General features: G+C 43.3%; 1 long non-coding RNA gene across 1 annotated transcript; it reads left to right on the top strand.

The window, feature by feature from the left end:
• The first annotated feature begins 349 nt into the window (after nucleotides 1-349).
• On the top strand, nucleotides 350-7,219 carry LOC144154937 (uncharacterized). Its single transcript, XR_013319482.1, has 5 exons — nucleotides 350-2,565; nucleotides 3,717-3,885; nucleotides 4,077-4,222; nucleotides 4,309-4,431; nucleotides 5,459-7,219. It is a non-coding gene; the product is annotated as an uncharacterized LOC144154937 (long non-coding RNA).
• The last annotated feature ends 3,697 nt before the right edge of the window (nucleotides 7,220-10,916 follow it).

Below are 10,916 nucleotides of genomic sequence, written 5' to 3'. Positions count from 1 at the left end.
TTAATTAAGAAAACATTGTCACTAGACGACGATAAAGAGGGCAGTGGCGCGTAGCTCTGCGGTCACAGCCTCCGACGACGACGAAGCATGACGAAGCTCTGTGAGGCGCCCAGCCTGCGCGGACTCTTTGATGACCGGCACATACACAGTGTAAATAGATCGCTCCTGATCTACCTTGGTTCGCCTCGTATCTGTCGTGCCGCCACGTAAGGCCGGGTTCAGACTGTTGTCGCAACTGTCGTAATATCTTTAAATAATGACGTCATATCACGCCTCAGCCAACCGAACTGCGTAGAACACCGTTGTTTTACGTCCATAGCGCACGATATGCCTGTTACGTCGGTACACTCTTAATCTGGTTCCATATAAGTTCCAGTTAAAAAGGGTGATCCATATATTTTATGTGGATCCGAACGAAAGAATAACTGGAACAAGGCATATAGGTGGATCTTATCTGGAACCGTCAGCTTCTTTTCTTTATGTTCGTGGTTTTTATCTGGAACCGAAGAAATGGGGTCATGCGATGTCGGCGGTTCCGGTTACTGTTCCACTTATGTCCCAGTAAACGGTTGGGGAGAGTGCGTTTGTATATTTTTTGCTCTTGTCTTATTCCACATAACTCGTGCACGGCAGTGAAGTATGCACTCTTTCATGCATCAACTGGAACAATGAACCGCATATATATTAGGTGCTTCTTGACCCAAGATGCACGTGCGCGTTTAATAAACACGCGCAAACCGCACATAAAATTTAATGAACTTCGTCGACATCTATGATACTGCCTTGCAGCAGTTAACTTTCATAATACGGCTAAGCTGTAGTTTTAGTGACGTCCTTTGACAGAAAACGAAATCCCACTTTTTTGTCAACGGCGTACAAAGCATTCAAAACGTCGAGAGGAGGATATCTTACGCAAAAGAAGAAATTGCAGGAACCCATTTCCAGGTGTTCTGCGGCACCCAAACCGCTTTCGTGAACATCGTATTTTTCTAATTTGAGGAGTCAAGTACAAAATTACCAGTGACTTCAATTTGAGAAGGACTAAACGTCTTCCCTTTCCCCATATGCCGTTCGGGCAAAGCCATAGCTGCTATAGCGCTGAAGAATTCGTGGTGCTTTTGTGAACATCTTCATTACGAAATACTTGTTGAGGCCATTAAATTTTATGCATTTTGTTTACAAAGCGTCGCAGAAACGGCAGTTTATGTTCAACACTCAGTCATCATCTCGCTGTTGTGTAGTACGCGCTCAATGGTACTTAGTCCACGTTACTTTTGTTGTGATGGGGTACATACATAATGGTAACCGACTGCGTCACATTTTACACCACACACATCATGCTACGCATGCCGTTATATGCTTAGAAGTTAGTTTTTGTATTTTGTCTCGTCCCGGCTAGTAATTTTCACAAGCAAAAACGAAAGCCTCTTTGCAGGAGGAGAATGACACAAAACCCGGAGAACTAAATCTACCCCGCGGCATCTGCCTTACATTCTATATATTTATACTGAAATGGTATTCTTATTTCAAATTATGCATTGCAGTATCGCGAAAATTCGCAGTGTTACCCTAATGTTGTTACTTGCCGTAGTAATTCAAGTTCACCGAATGACTTGCCTTCTCCTGCTGGTCCCCCCGTTGCTCTTTTCCTGCACTATTGGTGTTCATGATGAAAAACTGCTGGAAAACGGGCAGATGTATTATTACTCGCTAATTAGCGAGTATTCACACTGGATTCACTATGCGGAAGTAGTTTTCTATAACGTGGGTATCAAAGAGCGTCGCAGTATTTATTATTGGTATTGGAAAGACTTGTCAAGAGAACGCAGTCAATAAAGAAGCGTCGTTTTGTTTTCACTGCAAAGAAAGAAATAAAGCGGTCATCAAAGTTTATGCACACATACCGCACGCGCTCACGGACCGCGGAGAGAAACAACTTCAGCCCAACTAACGTGTTAAATTGGCTAATATCTGAGCTCTTTGTTCCAGCCTCAGAGCAGCGTAGACGTCCGCTTAGAGGCCTATACTCCCATTTTCCGAAGCAAACATAAGCGATCAAGGGTGCCGAGCTTGTGATCTCTTCTGCGGACTGGTCACTGGCCACGGCGTGCATCGCCAAAGGCACGGAGAAAGAAAACGTTGGCCGAAACGATTACGAAACAACCGCCACTTCAGTGCGGCATGCCGTGCGCATGCGTTGACAGCATGGAGGAAAGAATACAAGGCAGCGCCGCTTGCGTTGATGCATGGTATAGTGGGACGGTAACGGGTACAACGACGATGAGGGAAAAACGGGACTGCGTGAACACTTTTAACGACAGCAGCGCCCCTACGTCTCAACGTTTACGGAAGCTAGTTTTTGTTCATCCGCATGCAGCGCCACCAGTGGCCTTCTATAGCGGTTTTCTCGATTGCTCGCGTTATGCGCCTGATGTACTAAATTAACTGTCGGTCAGACTGGCAGTTTGGTGGTTTGGTTGTTGCGTCAAACTGCGGATTTCTTCATGTCCTCGGGCTGTATTTACTCTTCGACGAAGTGAAGTTTTGCCGGGAGGCGCAAAAAAGGTCAGTGCTGCTTATTTATGTTCTGGTAACGGTTGTTCTTTGACTTGTTCATCACTGCGTCCGATAAACGTGCCGCTCCGCTTCCTCTTCGATACGAGAAACGTTTGCGGCCGAATTATTCACCTAAGCTTGTGTGTATGTGGGTCGGAGTCGGCTTGACATTTATGGCTGCGTACGTTAGCTAGTGCTATTTAGAAAGTGGCTGGTGCGCGCATTTCTCGAGTCTGCATGTCCGCTTATGGTGTGGTGTTGCTTAGTTGTATATTGACGGTTGCTGTACCTGTCAGCGGTACTGAATCTTCTCGGGTTAGTCGCACGCTATTGTCTCACGCGCACACACTGCACAACATTTTTGTCGGAGCGTCTGTCTTTGGACTTATCGGTATTTTCAAACTTCCGTGTTAATTGCGTTGTGTTGGTCTTCTGAGAGCCATAAATTTACTGTGCTAATCACGCTATTCCGCCTAATGTTAATGTGCGTTCAAGGCGTTAGCGGCAGCACTGCGTACGTTTATCTGTGCTGTGTGTGTAGTTATTCCCGGTTTCTTCCAATGCCTTCGATGAATTCAGATGTTCGATTTACACTAGTCAACTTAAGTTGGCTCCCTGACGTGTAGTGAAATGCAAGGGAAAGTGGTTGTCTGAGCAGTAGCGTAGTAACAAAACGTTCCTTTTGTGGAGGGGAAGGCAGGTGGAAACACGCAGAAAGTGTGGTGCCGTTTCTATGCTGTCGATGTCAGTGTAACATGAGACCTCAGAATAATTACCCATAAAACTCACGTGTGGACTATTAGAAGTTTTAACGTCACAAAGTAAGTTTAAAAATAATACATTCCTGCCATTTTATGCTATCAATCTCAGTGGCAGCTCGAGAGTTGGAATAATTTTCAAAACGCTCGGGTGCAAAGTTGTTGCATCATGATGTGCACCAAACATTAATCCATTTCTGTTCTACTTTGAACGTAGAAATTATACTGCAAAAGCAGATTGCTACATTCTGTATTCATACTCTATGACCTGTTCAGAAAGAGTATATGGCTGACTGTGGAGACATTTGGCCCTCCGCTGATAGGTTGCGACAAATGTTTTGTTCCTCTGCAAAAAAAAAAATGAAAACAAATTATTTCCTTTCTTTACATGCTCCTGCGAAGTCATGGCTGTGGCATTCACTGGCTGAAGACATCTTTGGCATGCTGAAGGGTCGTCGGGGAGAGTGTGGCGGATTATGAATGCCCTGTGGAGCTCATAAGCCACAAAAGAGTGCTTTTTGAGTCGTGCATATTGTGCAGATATTCACCAGTTCTCATAGACCAAGGACAGGTGAGCTTAAAGTATGTTCAAATATTTTTATATTTTTGTTTAGTAAGAAAAGATTACCAGGGCTTCCGCTGTAAAAAAGGCATTCTACTTTCGTGGAACGAATCAGACATTGTTCAATATTTTCTCGTGCTCCCTGGGTAAAGCGAGGCATAAATTTATTCTCTGATATTTTTGTACTGTTTATTTTCTAGGCAATAGGGCGAAGGTAGACCTAAAACAGTGGTACATGGAATGCATATGGCCATTTTAATTGTATTTGGACCCCTTCTTGGACGTGTATCATCAGAAGGCAACACATTAAAGCTCTTGCACGGGATGAAATCATTGCATTCTACAAGTAAGTACGCACTGCCATTTTTGGGTCTTTCATGGCGCGTTTTTTGGTAGTTTCTTTATAACTAATGGTTTGAAACTTCTTTTCAGTGACAGCTTGGCCTGTGGCTCAAGGTGACAGTAGGAGCTTTTCGGAACACGTTAGCGAAACTTTCCTGGAAGTGCACTTCGAGACTGCCCTGGCAGAAACACCCGGGTCTTAATTTTGGTTGGGTAAGCTGGCATTTTGTTTTTGCGAGACTCAATTTCTGGGTCTGTTCGTCCTAATAAAATCTCAGTGTTAAGAAGTTATAGTGAACGCCAATATTGGCCATTGTGTTCACATTCCGCCTATTACGGATGCTCCAACAGTGGCCAAAAAAACCACTATTTTGTATTTTAGTTTTGTAAATATTTAGCTTTTACACCTTGACAGTTGTTGCTGTGACGGACACGCCCAACGTGGTTGCTGCTACAACAATACGGTGGCAACTGACGATTTAAATTTCCCGCTTTTAATACGCCCGTAGCACCAATAATACTCCCAAATACAGGCGTAGCATGAGTAATGCTTGCATTGGATTTTGATAGGTGGTTAAATAAGGGGTAATTTTTAAAGGGAATTGTTTAGAGTACAGGAAGTGATGTCTGCAATAAAATGTGCTATAGTTGTGATTTATAAGAACATTGTGCAACAGCCTAGTTCAGCGTTAGTCAGCTCAACTTCTGGCTCGTACCACTACGCACCATGGAGGAATACACATCGATAGGGAAATATTTTAGGTGGAAATAATGCCACAAAAAATTTCTGCCACAGTGCGATATTTATGATTTTCTTGTGACTGGCCATTTATTTCTTTGTGGTAGAAACATCGTTTAGCTGTAAGTTATATTAAGCCAGCCTCACTACAGCATTCTAGGGAGCACATTATGCAGTACAGAGAACATTTTTTGCAGAGAGAAGGTGTGTAAAATATAATGCCGAAAGGTGATTATAGTAATTATTATTTGATTAATAAACGAAACCTCTCCAGGATAAAAAACGTTATATTAAGGATACCGATGCATCAAAGTGGGATACTTTCCAGAATCAGGGCAATTTCATTGATTGTCTGTGGTGATATTGTTTAGCGCACTTTCACCTTTAGCAGCACTCCCAGAAAAAAACCCAAGAAATCACTGATTTTAAATTAATGAAAGGGACTAAGCAACTCACTCATTTAAACCAACCATGTCACAAAATTTTCTTGTTTCCTTGAAGGTACATGAGGTGAGCAGTAAGTCTTCTCGAGGCCCAGTTATTCTGAGAGAAGGGACTGGCGGCATCAATATTGCCCGCAAGAAACACATCACGGATTCGCCGCCTGCATTGTCACGTCAGGATGTGGTCATCCTCTTCGCTGCATATGTCATCTTTTTCATCGTGTCATCATGTTCATATGGTTGTGTGCCTTTGAAGAGTTCTTGGGACTTTTGCAGGGAGTTCTTGGAAAGCATGAGAAGTTTGACAGTGGCCTGGTGTCATTTAAGTTGGAGTCTCTGTTGAAATACTTGAAGTGTTCAGCTCTACTTGGGATTTTAAATTATTGGTAGAGGTTAAAGTATCTCTTAAAAGGCATGAAGGAGGTCAGCTGAAAGGCATGAAGGGGGTGAAATCAGATGAAGAGGTTTAAGTTACTGGCACATGCAAGTTTCATGTCAACTGAACACTGAAGTCATGCCTTATTTTTCATCATTGGCACAATGCGCAGGCTGCCTTTGAATCTATAGTGGGTGGTAATGTAGTTCATGGCACCGCATTGTAACGTCCTTATTATTCAAGTGTAGCTCATGATATTTTTTTTCATGGCAGTGCTGCTGCTTTCATGGCAGTGCTGCTGCTGATGCAAAAGTGACAGTGATTATTTACGCAGATGGCTTTCGCCTTCATTGATAAATTTTAGTACCGGATATGAGCTGACACCCATGACCTAGAAGAATTCAAAATGTGCGTATTTGGCTTGAACAAGTTTTCTTCTTTGAACAAAGCTGCATTTCTTGCTTGGCAGAAGCAGGGCTTTGGTCACAATTACACTGATAGCAAGACGGGAGGGTTTTTATAGCACGCAACTATGAATTTCACCTAAGGTAAAATGTTGAGGCTGGAAAAAATGCTTTCAAGTCTGCTTTGTAAAACTGGTCACCTGTAAGATTAAACGCTGGCTTGTTTGCTTCTTAAGGATGTCTGACTTGTTCCCGCTTGAATTGATGACGTATATGATTAGTCTGCTTGTTAAATTTTAATATGTGTAACATGCTTCCAGCTACCTGGTTTGCAAAATTATGTAAGATTCACGGTGGCTTTTGTGAGATTTCTTGGGATGAATTATTTTAAACAACTACAAATTGTTTGGGCAAGTAACGTGCCTTAAGTCAGGCCTTTTCAGGACGCTCATAAAGTCTATTTTGCCTACAAATAGATTGATGTTACACTTACGTCTGGTGTCAGGAAACTACTATCTTTAATAATCATGTTTTTATGGTGGCATACTGCTACATGTGACCTCTCGTGTCAAAATGTTTTATCGTTAATCTTGGCTCGAGCGTTGTTTTCCTAAACTCTTGCACTGCACTGTTGTAGGTTTGTGATAATACAACCGTGTATGGCTTGTTTTTAGGCCTTTCCCTACAATTTAATAGCAAACTGCATTTTCCCAAACAGTTATGCGTAAACATAGTATGGCAAGCGCAATGAGTCATTCCGCCTTTGAATTACCTTGGTTTATCTGATAAGACAGCATATTTGATGCTCACTCTTGTATAATGTCTGTGTCAGTGCCGCGGTAGACGCACACGTATATTTATTTGTGAAGCAGTTGCCCCTAATACCGTCTTTATTAACCATGTTTTTGAGTAAAGGTGAATATGTGAAAATGCCACTTGGAGCCTAGTGTTATCGTTATGGTATTTATTCCTTGTACGTTGGTCATTTTCTGTGCAATTTAAAATAGACAGCTATTAAAATCTGAAATGTATCCATACTAAAACCCAATAAAGTTGTATAGTATATTGAAAAGCAGCGTATGAGTCATAATAGTTGGTTTCGTGCGTATTTCAATGCAATATATTGTTTCTTTTACATGCAGCTGAAAGTCAGAAGAGGATTCTGCGGGTGAAGCCAAAGACTGTGTGCCGCTCTAGGTGCCTCAGACCAACTTTTATATAGAACTGTGCTCCGATAGGCAACTGTTGGGAACTGTCAGGGACCACACTGGTGCGATGGTTTCTGCTTTCAAATTGTTGGTATCACTGCGGGTCATATATCAAGGCTGTGTTAAAATGGTGCTCGCGGTCTCCTGCTGATACCAATGCATCCGCCAGCCTGGCATATGACCTCGGTGTTTACCGACAGGAAAGCAGAAATATTGGAAAAGTGGAGTCCCATAGACAACTTCCCAATGCCTATAGGAACACCGTTTTATATAAACAGCTGGCCTGAAGGTACCTGGAACGGCGCACCGGATAAATTCCATAATCATTTTACATGGATCAATGTTCCAGTAACTTAAACTACCCTTTTATTTGGAACAGTGATCCGCATACTTTTATTTGGAACACCGATCCACATAATTTAGTTGCAAAAATATGTGAGGAACTGTTCCACTTAATTTTCAGGATATGTGGAACACGGTTCCAAATATATAACTGGAACTTTTTTGCAAAAAAGTTCCAGTTACTAAGTGGATCTTACGTGGAACCAGATTAAGAGTGTAGTCTGAACATAGCATAACAATTTTACGCAGAGGTTGTAGCTTCGGCTCGAGCATAAGAAAAAGTCAACTACCCCTCTGTCGAAACGACAACGATGGGGGAACGCGGAGCTATCCAAAATCAAGCCCCACAACAGATGAAACAACCCAGAAGCGAGCGGACGTGCACTTATTTATGATGACTAGTATGGTGGTCATCGTCGTTAGACGGAGGGGTGCATAAAGTGATTGATTGATTGTAGGGTTTAACGCGCCGACGCAATGCAGGCGATGAGGCGCGCCGTAGTGGAGGGCTCCGGTTTTAATTTTGACTACCTGAGGGGCTTTAACGTGCGCCGAAATCTCGTACATACGGGCGTTTTTGCTTTTCGCCTCCATCAGAAAAGCGGCCGCCGCGGCCGGGAATCGAACCCGCGTCCTCGTGTTCAGTAGCGCAACGCCTTAGCCACTGAGCCACCGCGGCTTTTTTTTTTATTATTGCCGTCTGGGCACAACAAAACAAGTACTACACAATCAGCCCTCAGGGCTGAGAAAGAAAAGGAACATACATAAAACCGCCGCGCTTTTAGCTGGCGGTTACGTTTTTGTGAACTTTTAATACAGATAGTTCGTTCATAACAGTGATCACATCATCATCATACTCCAGCTTAACAAAAACTTCGCGTAGTTTGCACACGTGTTCTACAAAGTGGTTGCCCACCGATTTTGCATTAACATCTGCATTTCTCACATCCATTCTGTTTCTCCAAATGCTATGTAAACCAAGAAGGAAAAACTAATCGTATGGTAAAACATCAGGTTTCACATCAAGATAGCGGATTCCTCCTGCCATTATCGGAAGGTCTTTTTTTTAGGGTACGCTGCAAGACATCCCAAAAGAAAACGGCGTCCCAACAGTCGATGAATACGTGTTCAATATTTTCTGGTTTTTTACACAATGAACATTCCGCACCCCACGGCAAAAATAAAACCTTCTCTAACATCCATGTTTTAACGGGGAGTGTATTAGTATGCAGTTTAAAAAAGAACGTTTTCACAGCACCAGGCACTGGCATTTTCTTCACTCTCCGTAGTACACCATGTCCGGAGCCGACTTTATACAAAGATCTATACATCGGCTCTGGGAACAGACAATCGATAATGTCACAGGAGAGTTTTTTTGCGGTTCACTGCTGCCAAAAATTGAATAGAAAAATGCGTCATTAAAAAACGACAAGTGAAAACAACTTCTCTCAAAAAGAGACTAACCGAGTAACGGGTCACATTCGCTGACGACACTACGAAGTTGGGTAAAGCACTTGCGACCGTATGCTGCAAGAAGGTGCGGATAAACGGGTCCTCCTGATCCCTTAAAAACAAGAAACGGGAAACAAGTTGTCTCACAAATAGATGTGGGAGTGACAGCCCTCCCTGTTGAACTTTCCTAAACAAGTTGCTCCTACTCGTCCTCTCAAAAGTTGATTGCCAGACAAAGACCGCAAAAATGCGGTGAAACTTTTGAACATTTAGTCGAGCGCAAGAGATGGCCTGCATGATATACCAAAGTTTTGAGACCAGAAAGACATTGCAAACTGTTGCGCGCGCGAAGATAGAAAGGCTACGGCTCTCCCACTTTGCCGTTTGCGCGCGCATTGTCTGAGCTCGCTCAGCCCAATACCCGTTACTATCTCTATAATTGCTTAAGGGTACTACGAGATAAGATGCCGGTTCTGTTGACCATGCAATGCTGTTAAAGATATGCGGGGTTTCAATCCACTCACCGTGCCATAGCCCAACACACTTTTTAAAGTTGACTGCGCTACACGTCATATCACAATATTCTTGCGTAATGATCATTGCCTAACTAACACTATCTTGGTTATTACAAAAAAAAAAGACGACATCATCGGCATAAGCTATTACTTTAACCTCACAGGATTCAAGGCAAAAACCTTGCACGAGAGGACTTTGGTTGATTTTTACGCACAAAGGTTCAAGGTAAAGCGCAAACAGGAGTGACGACAGAGCACAGACCTGACGCACTGACGCATGCACATCGACAGGAGAGGTCAGGTTCCCGTTAATAATGAATTGAGTTGTGCACTGCCGGTAGGCCATTTTTACCCCATCTAGAATTGTTTTTCCCATTCCTACATGTTCCAGTATTTTGAAAAGGACGTCATGACACACCTTGTCGAACGCTTTTTCAAAGTCTACCTGCAACATGGCAACTTTTCGGAAATCCATGTCACAAGTTTCCAAGATACTGCGTGCTATGTGAATGTTAGTAAAGATGCTCCTTCCCCTTATACCGCATGTTTGATGCGGGCCCACAAGATTCTTGATGACAGCCTGGAACCTCTTAGCTAAAGCTTTCATGAAGATTTTGTAGTCAGTGTTAGTTAAGGTAATTGGCCTGTACCCCGTGACCCTAGCAAGCACTTCTGTGTCGTCACTCTTGGGTATGAGGATCGTGTGCGCTTTCGAGAAAGAAGGGGGAAGGGCCCCTCTTTGTAAAGATAGCCTGAAAACATTGTGCAAGGCAGGTGCCAAGGCAGACTTAAACGTTTTATAAAAGGCCGAACCTAGCCCGTCGGGTCCCGGAGATTTGCCATTGCTTAATTTATCTATTGCTTCTTCTACCTCATTTAGTCTTATGGGGCTTTCCAATTGTTCTGTTATTTCCTCATCAAGACGGGGTAACAAATTTAGGAAGGACAGTTCGAATCCCTCCTTCCGGGGCTTGTAGGCAAATAGGTTCTCGTAGTGCTGTACAAAGGCTTTTTCAATATCAGGCTGTTCTTGCATTTCTACGCCCCCCGCCGCGGTGGCTCAGTGGCTAAGGCGTTGCGCTGCTGAGCACGAGGTCGCGGGTTCGATTCCCGGCCGCGGCGGCCGCTTTTCTGATGGAGGCGAAAAGCAAAAACGCCCGTCTGTACGAGATTTCGGCGCACGATAAAGATCCCCAGGTGGTCAACATTAATCCGGAGC

This window comes from Haemaphysalis longicornis, unplaced genomic scaffold (genome assembly GCF_048455015.1).
Source record: "Haemaphysalis longicornis isolate Haplotype H1 unplaced genomic scaffold, Haemaphysalis longicornis Haplotype H1 scaffold_1, whole genome shotgun sequence".
Classification (NCBI taxonomy): domain Eukaryota; kingdom Metazoa; phylum Arthropoda; class Arachnida; order Ixodida; family Ixodidae; genus Haemaphysalis; species Haemaphysalis longicornis.
This window is presented reverse-complemented; position numbering and strand designations above follow the sequence as displayed.